The sequence below is a fragment of the Castanea sativa genome, chromosome 6 (genome assembly GCF_040712315.1).
Source record: "Castanea sativa cultivar Marrone di Chiusa Pesio chromosome 6, ASM4071231v1".
NCBI classification, from domain to species: Eukaryota; Viridiplantae; Streptophyta; class Magnoliopsida; order Fagales; family Fagaceae; genus Castanea; species Castanea sativa.
Genome location: NC_134018.1, coordinates 15,684,228 through 15,704,218, shown reverse-complemented (window position 1 = coordinate 15,704,218; position 19,991 = coordinate 15,684,228). Strand labels below are relative to the sequence as shown.

Sequence of the window (19,991 nt, the reverse complement as noted above, 5' to 3'; positions counted from 1 at the left end):
ACACGAGCATATGATCTGCAAACTAGTGGTATTTAAAACGTATATTAAGAAAACGCGTGGGAGAAAAAAGCCATAAGTAATTGTTAGAAAAAAGCCATAACTTACTTGTCAAAAGAAAAAAAGCCATAACTCGTTCTGCAACTAATAGCAGCCCACATCTTAACTCTGCAACTGCTACAATATTGACTGAGTGGTGAGTATCAACTGGCTGGAGTGGGGCGAGTGTCATAAGCCCTCGGTAAAAATATCAGACAGTTTGATCAGTGCTAGAATGAAATTAACTTCCTAATTATTTAAAACAAATTTTTCATGGACAAAATGAAAGTCAACATCAATATGTTTAGTGCGAGACTACGAGCACTAAAGACATGATTTGGGGCAATGGCTAGTGCTGAAACATTTTCACAGCAAATTCAAGCAATATGATGGAAAGGAAAACACTTAAGTCCTATAAAATTGTACTAAGCCAACATAACTTAGTAGCAGTGGAAGCAATGATTGATATTGAACCTCAGTGGAAGAGTGAAATACTGTGGATTGTTTCTTGGCAGACCAAGTAATGGGATTATTGCCAAGAAAAACAATTTTACCTGATGTAGAGTGTCTACCAAAGGCATTAACAACTCAATCAACATTTATGTTAGCTTACAGAGTCAAAGGTCTACGCTAGAAAAGAATACCATGATCAAAGTGTGCTCCTATAATAGCGTCAGATAAGTTTGACTACATCATATTGAAGGTCGGTGGGGTTGCAGATAAATAAATAATAGAAAACAACAACAAATTCACATGAAGCTTTTCAATGTAGCCAAATGAAACATCTTAGTTCTATATTCCAACAAAACCAGCATGGCCCAGTTCTCCAAACCGGCCAAAGAATCAGAACCACCTCCAAAATGCCACGCTGCCAGCACAAACTCGGCCCTCAATTACTCTTAACACCCACCAAAGCCAACAATATATAATTTGAACCCTTGTGGTTGTCAAACGCTGAATCCACCACAGCCAAAGACTGACCACCACATATGCTGTCGATCAAAGAGGCAAAAGAGAAACTCCAAGATGGCTTGAAGGGGAGGGAGAGAGACGGAATGAGAAGAGGCCAAATGAGGAGAAAGGTAAAAGAGAGAGGCCAAATGTCGACCACCCCAATTGATGTTCTGTTCCGATTGCAACATGACGTGTTCTGTTCTAAATAAACTAAGAGCATGCTCGTCGACAATTTGTGTTTGGTGTGTATTTTTAAACAACGATTTTTAGTTTTTAAACAATATTATATATATTTTAATACATTTTTTTTTACCCACATGTATTTTTACAAATATTTTCAAACAATAATTTTCAATTTTTAAACATATGTACCAAACGGACCTTTAGTATTTACAATTTTAAAACACTATTTTTATAATTTTAACACTTTATTTTACAATATACCAAACATCAAACATTCTATTTTTTTTACAATTTCATTTAAATATTCTTTCTTTAATATTTTTATTCATTTTTTTTACAACTTAATTCAATTTTTATTCTTTCTTTAAAAGAAAGCGGGTCCTATTGAATACAAAAATAATATAAGTTTTACAATTTATAAACAGTGTGGTCTCAAATTTAAGATTGAAATGTTCATCAATGCCAAATAGTATGGCATTTAAAACACTTGATGAAAGTGGTTTTTTAGAGTGGCATATCAAATGCCAAATATTTGGCATTTGACACACTAGATGAAAATGCTCTAATATTTGTACATTTACACTGGTTTCATTTTAGCTACTGTATCAGATTAAGGCTCAATTAAATCTCTAAACTAAATTAGAGTACAGTGAAAAATAAGTAGACATGGTGATTTGATCATAAATTGGAAAGCTCGTAGACAAAACCCCACAATGTGAATTTCAGGTTAGCACTCCGAATAATCTATTAATAAGAAAAGTGGTTACAAGTACAAAAAATCTTATCCTATAGGTCTATCCCGAGGTATCTACCTATCATAGAGCTTACTAATCTATGTAAGAAGCTCAACTCCAACTAATTGAACTTGATCTTGTAGAAGACTTCTTCTTTGTACAAATCTCCTATAAGTAACTAATTCCACAACAACTCTTTTAATTGTTGTAGCTTTTTGTAGCAGTTTCACACAAAACACTAATAAGATTTTCAATTGTTAGTGTCAAAGACTTTGCTTGGTACAGGACCAAAAGGTTCACAAGAGTTGTAGCTTTTGTTTTCAGAATTCATAGGTTCAATAGATGGAGGGTAGAGTTTCAATATGAAAGCCTTAGGTATTCTGCCTCTACCACCTTATTTAAATAAGAGCTTAATAGGCCTTTAAATAGGCTCTCCTATTAGGTTGCACAAACTCACAAATAAACAGTTGCTTAAATAAAATGATATAAAAAATCTCATATCTCGATAAATTGAGAGGTATCAAAGACATATATCGAGCTTCATTAATTCTTGATAGATTGACAAGTATCAAGGAGGTATCAAAACTTGCAATTTTAGCTTTTCTCGAGCAATTTCTTGAGTAGTCTTATATCTTCAATAATATCACTTGTTAGTCAACAAATGTACTTCTTGAACATACTACAAACTAAGACTCCAATACATATAAAGTGCGTTTTGATCTCAGATATACCAATACATAAAAGTATGACCTTTACAAACATAAGATTTCTTTAAATCTTATTTCCTGTGCTCTATGTGAACAATCTCCTCTTCCATCCAGTGTTGCTCCGATTGTCTATGGCATTTTGTCATTAGTTCATGGTTTTTGTAATGTAGAGTTTTCCTATGTTAGACAATAAGGTAATAGACATGTTTATTTTTTAGCTAAACTTACCTTTGGCATCAATGATTTCTCTGTTTGAATTAAAAAAAAGTCGTCATTTTTGTTGAACAAGCTCTTCTTTCAAATAATCTCTTATTTTGTGTTTAATGAAGTTTTTAGTATTTCCAAAAAAAGAAAAAGTGTGGCATTTATTTTGGTAGGACCAATGGTAATAAGGGCTGTGAAAGGGTGAGAGAATCGGTGTGAAATAGGAAAAATGGCTAAATGTCCTTTGTATTTAAAGTATTTAGAAAAACATCTTCTTTACAAAGTGATGGTGAATTATAAATTTGACCAACTCCATCTCGTCCAAAGGAGCCGTCTCGAACAGAAGATGCATCCCATGTAAGAAGGTCGTCCATGGGGAATAACCGTCCGTGAGAAGGTCGTCTATAGAAGGATGACGTTCCATGGGAACAAGGTATGCTCGTCAGGGAGGCTCTTGGACAAGCTCCTAACACTTAGGAAAATTTCCAAGCATGAACTTGCCTACATGCTAATGTTCTAGGACGTGAGTAAAATCCAATTTATGTACTATAACTCCTTATCATATGCATAACTTCCAATGACAGCTATATGAAAGAATGTAACTCCTAAACGATTATGGAAGTTATCTCTGAACCCTTAAACTTCCTCAAATATAGGGAAAGTTAGAGGTCTAATAGCCGTTTCTAGGACGCACTATATAAACACTCATTCAGACCAGACAAAGGTACGTTTTTACAATTCCTGAAAAGTTGGAACTCCGAAATCTAAGAGAGAAAACTAACTTTGGCATCGGAGGGTTCTTGGCCGACAACCCCGGTCACCTTTGATCATTGTTCTTTCTTTTTTAGGCCTTCAAGATAGTTACAAGATCTTTGAAATCCGAAACATCCAGTCTACTGATTTTCCTCGTATTATCACAAAGTATATAGCAAAATGTCCTTATTTTGGAACTACTCTTGTGTAAAATTCAATATCATCAAAATTAAGTTCTATGCATATTTTTAAGTAGAACTCGACATTAGCAATGTCAAGCAAAAAATAAAAATGAAGTGAAAAAATATGTATAGAACTCAACATTACTTCCACCTAAAACTTGATTTTGTTAAAACCGAGTACTAAAAACAGAGACATTTGTTAAATACTTTAAAATTATAGGTATTTTGTTAATTACTTTAAAAATAAAGGATTTTTAATTATTGGTGTGAAATGAGCTGTGGTTAGAGAAGAAAAGAATCATATAAATTATTGTCATTGCTAGAGTAGACAAATCAATCAGGAGGGAAATGGTAGAAAAAGTGGTAAAAAAGGACAAATATGGTCGGGAACAGTGTAGCATAATACAATTTTGGAATGCTTTGTGTCAAACCGTACAAGTAGGGCTGTCCACGGGTCGGTCCAGGTCGGGTTTGTGCCCAACTCGAAATCGACCCACCGGAATCAGGTGGCAAAAAAATGCACCCGTCGCCGACCACCGGAGTGAATGGATCGGACGGATCAGACCATCAAATGGTAGCGGATGGGTCGATCGGGGTTGAAAATCCAAAAAAGGGCGAAAACCAGCATGAAAATGGAGAAAACGACATGAAAACGACGAAAATCCAGCATGAAAACGGCGAAAATCCAGCAAAAATCTTTGAGGTTTCTCCAGATCTGGCCTAATCTAGGCAATTTTCGGCAAGATTGGGTAGATCCGGTGAAATCTTGCCGAGATCTTGACGAAAATGATCTAGATCTACTCGGATCTATCTAAAATCGCTGGTAATCTTGTGGATCGGTTGGATCGATTTTGATCAGATTCTGGAGAAGGAAAACCGACGTCCTACCCTCCAAACTTGGGTTTTGAAGGAACAAACCCGTTGCCGACCGCCGGAGAAGTCGGATCGGTCGACGGCGGGTCGGATTCGGTCGGCGGCAGTGGGTGGGTTATGTTGGCCGGGTCTCTGGACAGCCCTACGTACAAGTCATTGATAGACTTTTTTGTGATCCCATTTTTTAATCCAATCAATGTTGCAGTTCACCAAGTCGCATGATTCAAAAGCTTATAAATTATTGATTAAACTGGAGAAAGGAAAGGTAGACTTCAAAATTTTGGCTTGTTTGGTTACGTAAGTGTAAACACATGTTTTTAATTTTTAAACAATATTGTATGTATTTTTATACATTTTTTCACTCACACGTATTTCTAAAAAAATTGAAAACTGTTGTTTAAATATACGTACCAAACGGGCTTTTATTTTCTGTTTCCTGACCTTTCCTATTAATCAAATATATTTAAATTAATTTGCTCCCATGTTAAATTTGTTTAAACTTGTATGTGTGAATATATATTTATATTTTGAGAATTATGAATGGATTATTTATGTGAACATCTTGAATATGTTTTGAAAACCTATGGTAAGTCGTGATTAAAAAGCACACGAGGACCAATTATCCAAAAAAAAAAGCATATAGTTTGCAATGAGATACTTGAATTTGAATTTGAATTTGAATTTGGATTTAAATTTAAATTTAAATTTTAAAATGATGGAATAAAATGCCCTGATTTCAAATTTATAAATATTGAAGTATGTTTTATGAATTTCTAAAAATTCTATAGCTTTAGAAGTTATTTCAAATTATTACTTTAAGTCTCTAGGAGAAAATTTCATACACTGTAGATTTATCAAATCCAAATTCTTAACTCTTTTTTAGATATCTAAACAAGATATTTAAATTTTAATCACCCAAATCCAAATTTATGTACCTAAATTCTGTCATTCAAACACTCCAGTAAAGTAATAAACTTGTTTCATTAAAAAGAAGAAGTTATGTAAAGTTGTGATTTTTAATTATGTTATGTTGACTTTAATTTCATGTCAAATTTGATTGTATTTCTTCAATCATTTCTCTATATGTTTGTGAGATTCAATGTAAGGGGTTAGTGTGTGAGATTGGTGAAGCACTGTGAAGAGCAGAGTAACTCGTAACATGCTTGCAACTGACTCGCGAGTGGACAACCCATGAAATGTCAAGTGAGAAGCACATGCTAAAAGCTAAAAAGTCAAGTGCTAGAAGGCATCTCGCGACTTGGCCAACTCCTGAGATGACCCGCAAGATGCACTTCTAGCCTGTTTTGTGTGCTTTCTTCATTTCTTTACCCATACTATAAAAACCCAAATTACCCACGAAATTGTAAGGAGAATTTCAGAGAGAAAACCTTAGAAATCCATTTAAGAGTAAAAGATTGCACACCCACAATCTTCTACATATTTCTCTTAGTTTTCCTCTACTCCTACCTCTCTAATTTTGAACCCTTTGAGAGGTTCTTAGCTCAAACTCATATCACACCCAATTTGAGTGTTGTGAGTTGTTTTGGTGCCTATGAGAAGTATTGGATAAAGCTATTCTTTGGTGGATGCAATTGGAGCTAATTGCAGGATCTAGATAACTAGTGAAGACATAACTCAGTGAAGTCCATTGGGAGTTGGGACTTGGATAGTTCAAGTACTTTGGGAAGATTAGGCTTAAAGGGTCTTTTTGATATCCTTGTACTCCAACTTTATTCACCAGTGAATCATTTTGGCTTGGAGGGCCGCGAAGAGGTTTTTATACCAAGCACTTCGGTTTTCCTCTTCGATAACACATCGACGTGTTATCTATGCTAATTTGCATCTCTCTTCCCTTACTCCTTGTTCTTTATATTTAATTTTTAATTATGTATCTCCATGCACTAGGTAGTAATCCCGATTAATTGTGTTAGGTTTTAAATATTTAGGAATAATATATAGTTTTCAAATTTATGCATGTTGGCAAACCGAGATTAAACATGTTTAGATTAGGTGTTAAAAATTACTCATGATGATTCAAGTCAAGATTTAAGAACATGCAAGCTGCAGAAAGAAGAGTCCAGTTTCTATGAAACTCGACCGATCAAAAATTCTATTATGTAGATTTTAAATCATGCCTAAAGCCCGCGAAAACGTTTAGAGTTTGAGTGAAACACTATTAGGTATAAAAGGAAACTCTAACTATGTTTTACAAGTTCTTGAAAATCTTGTGAGTTACTCTTGTGAGATTTGTGAGGTTTTTATACATTCTAACTCAATAAGCCTCTATTGGAATAAGAGATCTACAATCAAGAACTGGTAGAAACAAGTTGCTGCATAAAGATCTACTACTAATTGTGATATGAAACCTTTGAGTAGGATCTTAAAGTCACAAACAGAGAGTTTGTGTTAAGCAAATCCAAGATAGAAGAGTCTGTGGAGTCAGAATTGCACGTGATCGTGTTAGTAAGTTCTACAAGAAGTAGCGTTAGATTTAGGATTTAAATTTATTTTAATCTTCCATTCTATTATAGTGGATTTGTTTAACTTGGGGATAGCTAAGTTAAATCATCCTCAAGTTTTTACCTTGAAACGGTTTGTTTCATTTGTTTTCCTAAGTCATTATATTATTGTCTTCTTTACTTTTCTACACCAAGTAATATGTTTGTATGTGTTTAGCCTAGATCTCATAGTTAACTTGAATAAACACTTGGCTAATTCATTAGATTAAACTAATTTGTTATTAAGGGGTCTAAACAAACAAACAAATTGCGTTTTGTTTATTCTTATTTTGCACTTAGTTAAGTGGAGTAAAAACAATTAAGCCGTATTTTAAAATTAGAGATCTAAATAAGTTTTAGTAGTTTTACTATTGAACTTTCAAGTTATAAACTCGTTGTTTTCTCATATTTTTCATTTCTCTCTCTCTCTCTCTCTCTCTCTTAGAAAGGAGAAGAGAAGAAAGAATTCATCTCACCCTCTCGCCTCTAGATCGGGTCCCTCTCTGTCTCTCTCTCTCTCTCTCAACTTTATTCTCTCATTATGACCATAATGAAACTTGAAGCATAAAAACCACATGATTCAGAATTTAAACAAAGAAAAAGAATCAAAAGTCTTCAGCAAAGAAATAATTCGGCAACGAAGTCAAATAATGGAGAGACCCACACATGCCATCTTTGGCAAGGCATGGGTCCGAGTACATACTTTATTGATCAAATAATGGAGAAATCTCACGACAAAGAAATCAAAAACAAAGAAAAGAGAAACAAAAATCTCTCAAACGAACCTCCGAAGGAAATTTTGGTCCTCAAGAGACATCAAAATCTTCCAAAAATAACCTCCCCTCTATCTCGATACATACAAATATGAGTTGTAGAACTTCAGCTCTTATTATTTCCCTGCTACTGTTTTTCTGGCTGGGTTTTCAGGCCACCAATACTATTATACTAGTATTCTACCACCACCAGTATATATATATATATATATATATATATATTTTTTTTTTTTTTTTTGTTGATAAACACCACCAATACTATTATACGAGTATACTACCACCACCAATGATATCTGAATTCAACGTTCCTGAACCAAATAATGTTAGTCAAACCAAAAATTAAAAGCTGTTTAGTAAGTTTACGAACTATGTCATGTCATATTATGTTCACCGAGGATAAGATTGATTCCAGTAATATCTAGAATTGTACGATATTGTAGTTTAGGTGAAACGCCACATCATGATTTATGTCTTTTCAATCACACAGGGCGAAAAGCGCTGCTAGTTGACCTCAAGTCTCCTTTATCAATCTAAGAAGGCGAAAGTATAAAAAAAAAAATTATTATGAAACTGTAATATTTTTTGATTGAATATTATGAACTCTAATTAGTATTAATAAACCAAGGCAGCTAATTTGATTAAAAAAATAAAATATTTTTATACTAGTTAATATAGAGTCTTTTGGCTAAAAATTGTAAAAAACGAAGTTTATTATTGTTATAGGTATTGTTCAAAGTTATTTGGCAAAATGAGGAGAGAGACTGAATTTCAGCAACTGTATTGCCAAAATTGCAAGAAAAAGTAGAATGTGTCGGGGGAGAGAGAAAATTGAATTTCGGTAATGACATTACCGAAATTCTTGTCCTGCCCTGCCTGCCCGTGAAGTGCCCAAAATACTGAAATGGAAAACCAATTGTGGCAATGGCATTGCCGAAAATAGGAGGAAAAAAAAAAATTGTGGCAACCAAGTTGCTGAAAATAGAGGGAAAAAAAAAGATGCTAGGTCCACAATATTTTTCACAATAAATTTCAGGTGGTTAGTTGTTATTGGTTCAAATTTGAACCTAACACTAAGATAACTTTTTTTTCCCAATAATAACAATAAGTAACAACTTACTATTTATAATTTGTTGTAAAAATATTGTGAAAATGTTGTGGATGTATCATTTCATAAAAAAATCGTGGAGCCGAAATAGAAGGAAAAGAAAAAAAAAAAGTGGCAATGTGGCAATGCCGTTGCCGAAATAGAGGCAAAAAAGTGACAAGTTATTACTTATTGTTATTATTGGAGCAAAAAAGTTATCTTAGTGTTAGGTTCAAATTTGAACCAATAACAACTAACCACCTGTAATTTGTTGTGAAAAATGTTGTGGATGTAGAATTTTTTTTTCCCCCTCCATTTTCGGCAACTTGGTTGCCACAAATTTTTTTTTTCCTCCCATTTTCGGCAATGCCATTGCCACAATTGGTTTTTATTTCAGTATTTTGGGCAAGGCCTTCAACGCGAGTAAAGGGCGGCAAGAATTTGTCTATCTCGTTACCAAAATTGATTTTTTCTCTCGCAGCGTTCTACTTTTTCTTGCAATTTCAGCAATACCGTTGTCGAAATTCAATCTCTCTCCTCATTTTGCTAAATAACTTTAAACAATACCTATAACAATAATAAACTCCGTTTTTTACAATTTTTAGTCAAAAGACTCAATTAATGTCAGTATGTCGTTAATATATATATTTATTACACGTTATATAATATCAATATATTAACCTAATATATAGTAATATAAAAATATATTATATTTGAACTACAATTACATTATCTTTACTTTAGTTTTCTGTTTGTCACCCACAGAACCACCTACAAGCTAGGTTTTTTGTTTTCATCTGATTTATTCTCCTCCACCCATTCCTTATCTTCTAGACGTTTTTTGTTTTTTTTTTCCTCTCTCCCTTTTCCATATCCACACAATTAATCATTTATATTTCTCCCCTCTCCTTCTATGGCTTGTTTCTCTTTCTTTTGTTCTTCATCTTCATTTTTCTTTATTTCATCCACTGTAAACCTTCTCTCTCTCTCTCTCTCTTAAGTGTCCTTCAAAACATCAATTATGCATGTATATATATGCTCAATCTGCTGTTATGTTGTGTTGTAATGACTCTACTTCTTTGCCTTTCTTTTTAGTTCAGTGTCTCTTACTCTCTCTCAGTAAGAGATTTTTATTTTATTTTTTCCTTGGGAATTTGATGAAAGGATTGAAACTTTAAATTCATAAATTAGTGATTTTTCAAAAATTTTAAAGGATTGGGCTCTTTTTATTTTGGTAAAATTGGTAGATTGGGCTTAATTATTTTTGTAACTTTGCTATTGGTGATTTTGTTATTGGGGCTTTTTTTTTTTTGGAGCTTTCTATTTTTAAGGGAGCCTTAAGTGTAATAAGTTTTATTGAACAAAAATGATAAATTAGTACCTCTCTCTCTCTCTCTCTCTCTCTCTCTATATATATATATATATATATATATATATATATATATACTATTTTTTTTTTCAAATTCTAGGGGGACCGTTGCCCTCCAAGCCAAAGCATGACTCTGTCCCTGCTAACAACATGAATTTTGAGTCTCCTTAAGTCTCCTTCCGGGTTGAACTACAAATTGCAAATTGTGCTGCATTGCATAGCTGCCTGATACAAACATGTATAGTAGAATTTCCCCTCTTATTGCTTTCCTGCTTCTTTTTTTCTTTCTGGGTTTTCAGTCCACCAATTCTACCACCAATGTCACTGTCACGAATACTATCCAACCTGGCCAATCCCTGACTACCTCGGACACCATTGTATCGCCTAATGGAGACTTCCAACTTTGTTTCTACTCTCCAAAAAATTCGACAAAGTATTACTTGGTAATACGATACAAGAAAGTTTCTGAGCAGAATGTAGTTTGGGTTGCAAACAGAGAGTATGGATTCATAGATTCCTCCGTTGTTCTTAAAATTAATCAGGATGGAGATCTTGTAATATCCGATAGCAGAATATATTCCCCGTTGACCAACACTTCAGCTGGCAACGGTACCTATGCCATGCTATTGAATACAGGTAATTTTGTACTCACAGACAGGGGCTTTGAGATTTTGTGGCAGAGCTTTGACCAACCTACTGATACTCTTTTGCCCGGAATGACTCTTGGAAGAAATGATTGGTCGTTAAAATCATGGAAAAGTAAAGATGACCCTGCTCCAGGTAATTTCTCCCTAGAGCCGGAAAGCCGGGGATATTGGTATTGGGACTATTGGCTGACATTAAAGGAGGGGTCTAAAGTATATTGGTCTATTCCAATCGTTAACTTTGATTTTTTATCTTATGGTTTGGAGTATGTTACTTGGCCTGTTAATAACACTTCTCAGACTCAATTTTCGAGAATCGTGTTGGATGAATACGGGAAGCTTAAACTGCAGTCATGGTCAGAAGATGAGCAAAAGTGGAAGTCCTCGTTACAGTCATCTGGGTGCGGGGATTATGTTGCATGCGGTACTTTCAGCATATGCGATGAGACAGCCCAGGATCCATGTGGCTGTTTGCCAGGCTTCAAACCCGTTTCTGCCGATGTTTGGAGCAAAGGAAACGTGTCCAGGGACTGTGTGAGGAAAACTGCTCTGAACTGCAGTAATAATAGTGATGAGAACGATAGGTTTCTTCCCATGTCTAGAATTGATTGGCTTGATAGTCCGCTGTCTTTCGACATTGGTAGTGTTAAGGAGTGCGAATCAGCTTGCTTGAACAATTGTTCTTGTATTGCTTATGCCTATGAAGATAATTACCGTTCCCATAAGAACAAATCTAAGTGCTTAGTATGGCATGGTTCTTTGTCTTATCTGAAACAACTACCAGACGATGATATATCTGGACATAATTTCTATCTCAAACTATCCCCCTCGGATTTGCTCACCAATGGTAAGAAATATAAACGACTTCTCGTTACTAGTACTGTGGATGTTGTTGTTTCTTCTTAATTTATTTGTGTTAGAAAAATTGTTAAATGGTATCAAATTTACTCTTTCCTTTCAAGGGTCTTACACCTCAATTGGTTGACACCTCTTGTTAGAGACATTCATGGTTTAAATCACACATTCTCCCAACTATTGAATTATCAAAATATACATGTCACTCTTTCCTAACTGTTTAGGATTTTAGGCAAGAGGCAATTGATCATGTTATTAAACTAAAGGTAAAACTCGGTTATACTATCTTGGGTGCACTACATTAGCTTTCCCAATTAATTTTAACTAGCCGTAAACCTGCGCGATGCACGGGAAATTTCGACGTTGTTTTTATTTATTTATTATTTAGTGAAAGAAGAAATAAGTACATGGAACTTATAAGTATTAGTCTTAAACTCAAAATTATATAATTATTTTTCTAATGGAGTAAAATTGATGAGTAATGCTACAACTACAAATTATTTTACGATGTGGCCAATCTCTTATTAGTTTTTTTTTTAGGCCCATCATTAACATCATTTTTTCATTTACCAATAATCATTCACTACTTCAACAGTTTGTAAATTTTTTTTTATAAAATAGTTTGTATCTCTAGCATTATTCATAATTGATATAATGTAATATATATTTAGTTAGCTAAGCGGTTCATAATTGTTAACTTGCATAATAAACAGTTTGCTTTTATAAACTCCATTTATAAACAATTTACTTTTATAAAATGCAAACTTATTCAAGACAAAACTCTTTATAAATGTCCATTTTTTTTAACCTGAATTGTTTTGGGAAAGAGAAATGACACCATGGTCAAAGCAACATTTAGATGTGCACATTTGAACATGATTTAGTTTGCAATTTATCATACAGTCTATGCTTTTGTAAAAAAGTATGTAAATTATCTAAATATCTAGATCATGCATATGCTCATATGCTAAATCTAGTTTGACACCAACGTTTGTTTTTGTGATACCCTGGAATAATGAAGAATCGCTTCATTATGCTGAGGTACTGATTAGAATATCATCTTAATTCCTAAAAAATCACATAATTGGAATATCATACATGTGCAATACAGAAATGGCAACTCTTAGTCGGCTAATTTTCCAGGAAAATTTGTAACTATATGCCAAATTCCCATCTCACGGAGAAGTCAGAGGGAAAAAAAAAATGAAACACTTATGAGCAAAAAAAGTTATACATTTTACTCATTGCTTATTGAAATATAGTTACATGGACATTGATTGACTTTAAGAAAATCATGGTTCTTCCAAAGCAACTTTACTACTCTTGTTCTCTAAAGATTCATTTAGTAGCTTTGGAACCGCCTACCTCTTCAAGGTATTCGGCTTTCACCCAAAGCACAACATTAAAATTTGTGATCATAGAAAAAGAACCTAGCAACTTAGCAAGCTGAAGACAAACACATCTTTTATTACATAGAAGGAAAATGGTTACATCAATTGTGCACAGAGAGTTGGACATTGTTGAGAAGAGGGGACCTCTTTGTGATGCACCAAGCCTAAACAAAAAAGTTAACTACAGATCCAATTCAACATCTGTAAGAAAAATTTTAAGTAATCAAAATGTGTTCATTACAAAGAGTCATTGGAAAACATCCAAGTAAGAAGTCTGGCTATGAAAAACTTATTCCTTACTTCACATCAAAATTCCTACCAAAAAAAAAACACCAAAAGAGTTATATGCATATACCATTTTTCTGAGTCATACTTGGAGAGCAATGTAGTATTGACTGATTTGCTAACGCTAAAGATCGTCCCTATTATCTTGGTAATACTTCTTGAGCTTCATATATTAACCTTCTCCATTCTAATCAATTTAAAGAGTTTTTTAGAACATTTAAAATGTTTATATAATTGAATATAAAGAGACACACAAAAAAAAAAAAGCATAAACATTGACATTTTATAAAATATATCGACATGGTCTAGTTGCTTTCCTATTTTATCTATCTATGTTATTTTTATCACATTTTTTAATATTCCAAATGAATCAGGAATTGAACAATAATGTATCATGCCGTGAGCCTTGTAAAACAATAATAATATATTTTTGAAAGACCCATTACACAAAAAGCCACCTACAAATGCTTTACACTTGCATCTTCTCTATTACCACAACACTTTCCTTTGTCCAGCAGCGAGCAATTAGATTTTTTATAACGTTGAAATCAAACATTTAATCTTCTAATGGGAGAAAATGCAATTTGTACCAAACAAACCAATGAAGATGGAGGGGAAAACTAAAAAGGCAAAACTCACCTCAAAGGGACTTTCCAACTCTGCTTGTACTTTGGCGACTTCTGCAGGGGTCGAGACAGAATTAGAAATCTATATATAAATAAAAAAAAACAAATGAATGGGTTTTAATTCCAAAGGGGCAGGCATTGAAGGTTTTGATAAGGAGAGGAAGAGCCCAAAAAGATAGAGTTAAAGGAATGCCAAAATGATGAATGTGATTTAATGGGAAAGTAAATAAAGGGAGAATTGTTAACCATTTTGTGTTTTGATAAGGAGATGAGAAGTCACGTGAGTGGATGGATAACATATAATACGTGGGACACTTGAATAGAATTAATAGAGAGTTGAAGTAATAAATGAGAAAGGAGAGTTATTGGAAATATTAGAGGGAAAAATTGAATAATTGTAATTGATTACAGCAAATTTGGGGAAAAAAAAAGGAGAAGAAGAAGGAGACAAAAGCTAAATGTAAATCACTCTAATAGAGTGCCACATGGTAGAACCTCATGCTCTCTTGCATGAGGTCTCTGCTTTTATATATATATTGATTTTATTGACCAATAAATCACAAAAACTTAGAAAATGTACTCTTAAAATTTAATTAGGTAACCTAAAGTAAGGACAATTAAATTCATTGCAAACAAGTGTTAAATTTTAATTGGATAATCTAATGTGTTATATCTAAGGTACTATATCGCAAACAAGTGTTAAAATCTTCTTTAATTCGAGGTCGGTCACTACTTTACATTTACACTTGTTGAGTTTCAGAGTTTTTACCGGATAATTCTTGGCTTTGCCATATTATTATTATCTGAGATAGTGGGCATTGCAATTTGTAAAGCAGTACAATGCATATATTTATTTATTTCTCTGATTTTCTTCGACAGTCCCAATCTCAAGGAATGAATCTAGCCCAGTAGCAACCCCTGGAGCAACTGAAGGAGTAATTCTTGTACGAACTAAGCAATTAGTCGCCATTCTGGCTATATCTCTGCCTCTTGCAACGCTTATGTTGGGCCTCTTTGTCTATTGTGTATGGAGAAAACTCAGGATGACAAGCAAGGGTGAGAAAAGAATTGCTGATAAGGCTATTTAAGTAATCAAAATGTAAATCCTTAATTATTGCCATAAATATATGTGCTGTAATTGTTCACTGTTCAGGTGAGGATTTGGTACAGTTAGATTTGGGCATGACCATAAAGTCTGAAAATTCGGAGCAGCTGGAAGAAAATAAGCGTGGAGATATCAGGAAAAAGGAAGTCAAAATGCCATTATTCAGTTTTGCAAGTGTTTCTGCTGCAACTGATAATTTCTCAGATGCAAATAAACTTGGAGAGGGTGGTTTTGGACCTGTTTACAAGGTATGAGTATCCATGAACGCAATGCTTAGGATGAGGAATGTATACAAAGGTTTAACTCTTATCAACTTTACACTTGCCATATAAATGAGAACAAACAGGCATTGCCAATTTGTTACTGCGCCTGTTATAATCCCTACTCTGTATATTTCTGTCAAGTATAATTGAGCTATCCTAATTTGTTCATGGTGGCCACAAAACTAAGCTTAAGGAAAACGATTTCAGGGAATATTACTAAAAGGGGATTTGGTAGCTGTGAAAAGGCTTTCAAGAAGATCGGGCCAAGGATGGGAAGAGCTAAAAAATGAAGCTATGCTCATAGCCAAGCTCCAACACAACAATCTTGTTAGACTTTTGGGCTGCTGCATTGAACGAGATGAAAAGATACTAATATATGAGTATATGCCAAATAAAAGTTTGGACTTCTTCATTTTTGGTTAGTAATGTTTCATATATATATATATATACACCACATATATAATTGTGATTGATTTCATGGTCGATCTTTGCATATGATCTTTTAATTGTGTACAACTAATTTCTCATGATTGTATAATAGATCTAGAAAAACGCAAGATTTTAGATTGGCAAACACGGATTTGAGTGATTGAAGGTGTTGCACAAGGGCTTCTTTACCTTCATCAATATTCTAGGTTGAGGATTATTCATAGAGATTTAAAGGCTAGCAACATTTTGCTAGATAGCGAAATGAATCCAAAGATTTCAGATTTTGGAATGGCAAGAATATTTGGAGGAAACGAATCACAAGCAAATACAAATAGAATCGTTGGCACTTAGTAAGTACAAACCAACATGATATGTGCTCAAACAGATTGAGAGACAAAACATGACTACTAATATTTTAACTTGATTATGGTTTCAGTGGTTATATGTCCCCTGAATATGCTTTGGAAGGCCTCTTTTCCATCAAGTCGGATGTTTTTAGTTTTGGTGTCTTGCTATTAGAGATTGTGAGTGGTAGGAAGAACACTGGGTTTTATCAAACCGATTCTTTCCATCGTCTTGGATATGTGAGTATCCTATTTGCCACTTGTTTTTGCAAAAGTTCAATTTACTTTTTACTTCTTATTAACAGTTACTGTTTTTTTATTTATTAATATTTTCAACAATCCCCCCATCTCACTTCCCCACCCCCCCCCCCCCCCCTAACACACACAAACGTGCACAATATTTCAAATCCTTATACATATAGTATTTTTTAGGGGTGTGCAGCTAACCCGACACAGCTGATCCAATCCAACCTAACCCAACCCGCCGAGTTGGGTCGGTTTTTAGGCCTTGGTGGGTTGTGTTGGGTTGGGTTGGGTTTCAAATTTTTTTTTTTTTTTTTATAGTGGGTCGGGTCGAGTTGGGTCATAAAATTTCAAACCCACCAAACCCAACCCGATCCACCCATAAATTTACTATATATATATATATATATATATATATATATATATATATATTTAAAATATATTATATAATTAATAAAATTTTTAAAATAAGCAGCTCTTCTTATCCTATATAAAAGCCAATTAATTCACACAAACCCTAGTAAATTACTATTGTTATTTAGTCATTAGTGTTGTTTGCCTTTAAGGAGTTACATTGATACCAATCTTTGGGTTTTTTTTAATATATTTATATTTATATTTTTTTACTCAATTTAATAATAATAACAAAAAAAATTTGTTCAACCCATAAGTTCAACCTGACCCAACCCAACCCAACTCATGTGGGTTGGGTTGGGCTAGACTTATGTGATGAGTTGAGTTGGGTTGAGTTAGGTTGAATTTTTTTTGACCCATCATGGTGGGTTGGGTCAAAAAATCCCCTCAACCCGACCCAACCTATGCACCCCCTATTTTCATTCCAAAGAAACCCACACAATAATAATATATTAATTTATTTGTGCTTTTCTATGAATGGTTTTTCACATGAATCAGTTATTGTTATAATTAATTCATAGTTAGAATTTCATTTAGCATTCATATGAAATAATTTTTAGTTGTTAAATGGACCCCAACTTATAAAAAATTTAATATCATACTCAGAACAATTATGAACCTAAACTTAAATAATATTAAACTCTAGATTTTATTATGTAATTATTCCAAGATCTATGATACCCTTGATGGCTTTAGTCGAGGCAATATAGGCTTTTTCCTTGTATAACTTGATCCAACTCAAGCTAAGATGGAGATTTGTTGATGTGGCTTGTGGCTTCAATTGTGTCACCTGAAAGTTGGCAAACCTTTAGCTAAATTCGACTTGCGCAAGGGGTTCCAGCCTTCCAGGTTCCCTTGTGTCTACCATGTGCTGAACATATATTCAACCTTTTAACTAGTACTCCTACGTGCGTGTTATAATCAGGTACTTTTTTTTTTTTTGAGAAGGATATAATCAGGTACCTTTTCGTGTGCTAATGTTTAATAGAGAGTGTTCTTTGGGTGTATTTGTACTTTGAATTTCTTAACTTCTTCCCATCTTCATAGAGAAGTTCTCCTTGTTGCCGCCTGTGAACGTAGATATCATGTAACTCCAAGTTACATCCATTTAAAAAAAAAAAAAATGGTTTTCAACCATAAAAGCTAAAGGGACTACAATAATAACAAGCATTTAAACATTGCTTTGGGATTCCGTAGTTTTAACTTTTAAATATCTATAATTTATATATTTATTTATCTTCCCATATATATTTCAAGAGATTGTACAACAACATGATAATTTATTATTTATGTTACCACGTCAGTAGCTCATCACAAGAAAATAGAATAGTTGGGGGGACTTATTCCTCTCTATTCCCTCAAAATTTCAATTTTTCATTCTTCCATAAATTAGAAGGAATTGGAGGGAATGAAATTTAATTTAATGAATTTTTTACTAAACTCCTAAAATGCTCCTATATATTTAGCTAATTATTTTAAAATAGGGATCTAATAATAATATTTTTATAAAATAATTCAATTCATTTCTCTCTATGTTACTCCAAAACAAGGTTATTTACTTACCTTTCATTCATTTATTTTAAAATATTCAAACAATGTTACTTATTTCCATTTCATTTCACTCTCTTACTTAAGTACATTTCATTAATTTCAATTCATTTATGATCATTCTATTTAATTCCATTTCTATGAACTCTTAAACGAAACCTAGATTATTTGGTCTCTAGCCTCTAGGTAACTTGATAAATAATTTTTAAAACTATCATGTACAACTATCTCCCAAAAAAAAAAAAACTATCGTGTACAAGTTAACCTAACAAAATGTATTTATTCCCTATCAAAAACAAAATGTATTTATTAGTTTAATTTAGTATGAATCTAACTCCTTTAATTCTAAAATACACCAAATTTAGCTCCACACCAAAAAAAAAAAAAAAGCTTTATACTTACTGATTTATTTGTTTTCTTTCTTATTTGTAGTTTGAAACTTGACTATATTATTACACTAACATTTATTTTTTTCTTTCCCCAATATTTAAGGCATGGGAGTTATGGACAAGTGATAGGGGATCGGACTTGGTGGATCCACTACTTGATGATGTATCCTCTATCCGTGTGCCATTGAAATATGTTAACATAGGTCTCCTCTGTGTTCAAGAAAGTGCAGCGGATAGACCTACAATGTCTGATGTTGTCGCAATGCTTAGCAACGAAAGTGCAGCTCTACCTTATCCCAAACAACCTGCTTTCTTGAATATGAAAAGTGTGATGAATGCCAACCTAGATAATAGCAGGGCAGAAATCTGTTCTGTGAGTGATGCAACTGTTTCAATTATGGAAGGCCGGTAACATTTTTGAATTAAAGCCATAAGCATTAGTATATCCTAGTAAATCATCCAAAAACTTTCAATTTCTTTGCCTATGGCCTAACAACATTATTCAAATGTATTATGGTTCTGACATGTATCATCTAAAGATCCGTTGGTACCTGACATTCAAGAGATTAGCTTCTCGCATTGCTCTGGTGGAGACAAGCATGTCTGAAATGAAATTCAAGGTGTTTTTTGTCACTTCAAAGTGGCAATGCTAATATAGGAAGCTATATTATGCTGGAGAACGTATATTTTAGTTTTTGTTACAACCCTACAACAAACTATTTTAGAGTGATTTTGAGTGACAGGACAATTTTGCATTTGAGTAAAAAAATTTGTCTCATAAATGAATGTTGATAATCTAGAAGCTTTGCAATAATATTCAAGAGAAATGTTGTGAATAAGAATATTTTAGATTTGAAAGTTTTTATGTAATTCCTTGCTGGAAAGCTCTCTTGGGGGATAATAGTTGGGAGACTCCAAAGGAGGCATTAACATAACATACAGTAACAATTTAACCCAATACTTTGAGACTGTGTTATGGTCAAATAATGTTATATCAATTTCTCTAGGTTTTTTTTTTTACTCTCTTTTTTCATGTGGGACTCCACACACGCATTTGTATCTAACAATCTTCTCCTCACATGTTATTTTCTCTTAATTTGTTGTA

The 19,991-nt window shown here is 33.4% G+C and overlaps 1 pseudogene; it reads left to right on the top strand.

Annotated features, from left to right (window-relative positions):
- Positions 1 to 10,472: 10,472 nt before the first annotated feature.
- Positions 10,473 to 19,770, top strand: LOC142638742 (G-type lectin S-receptor-like serine/threonine-protein kinase At1g11300; annotated as a pseudogene).
- The last annotated feature ends 221 nt before the right edge of the window (positions 19,771 to 19,991 follow it).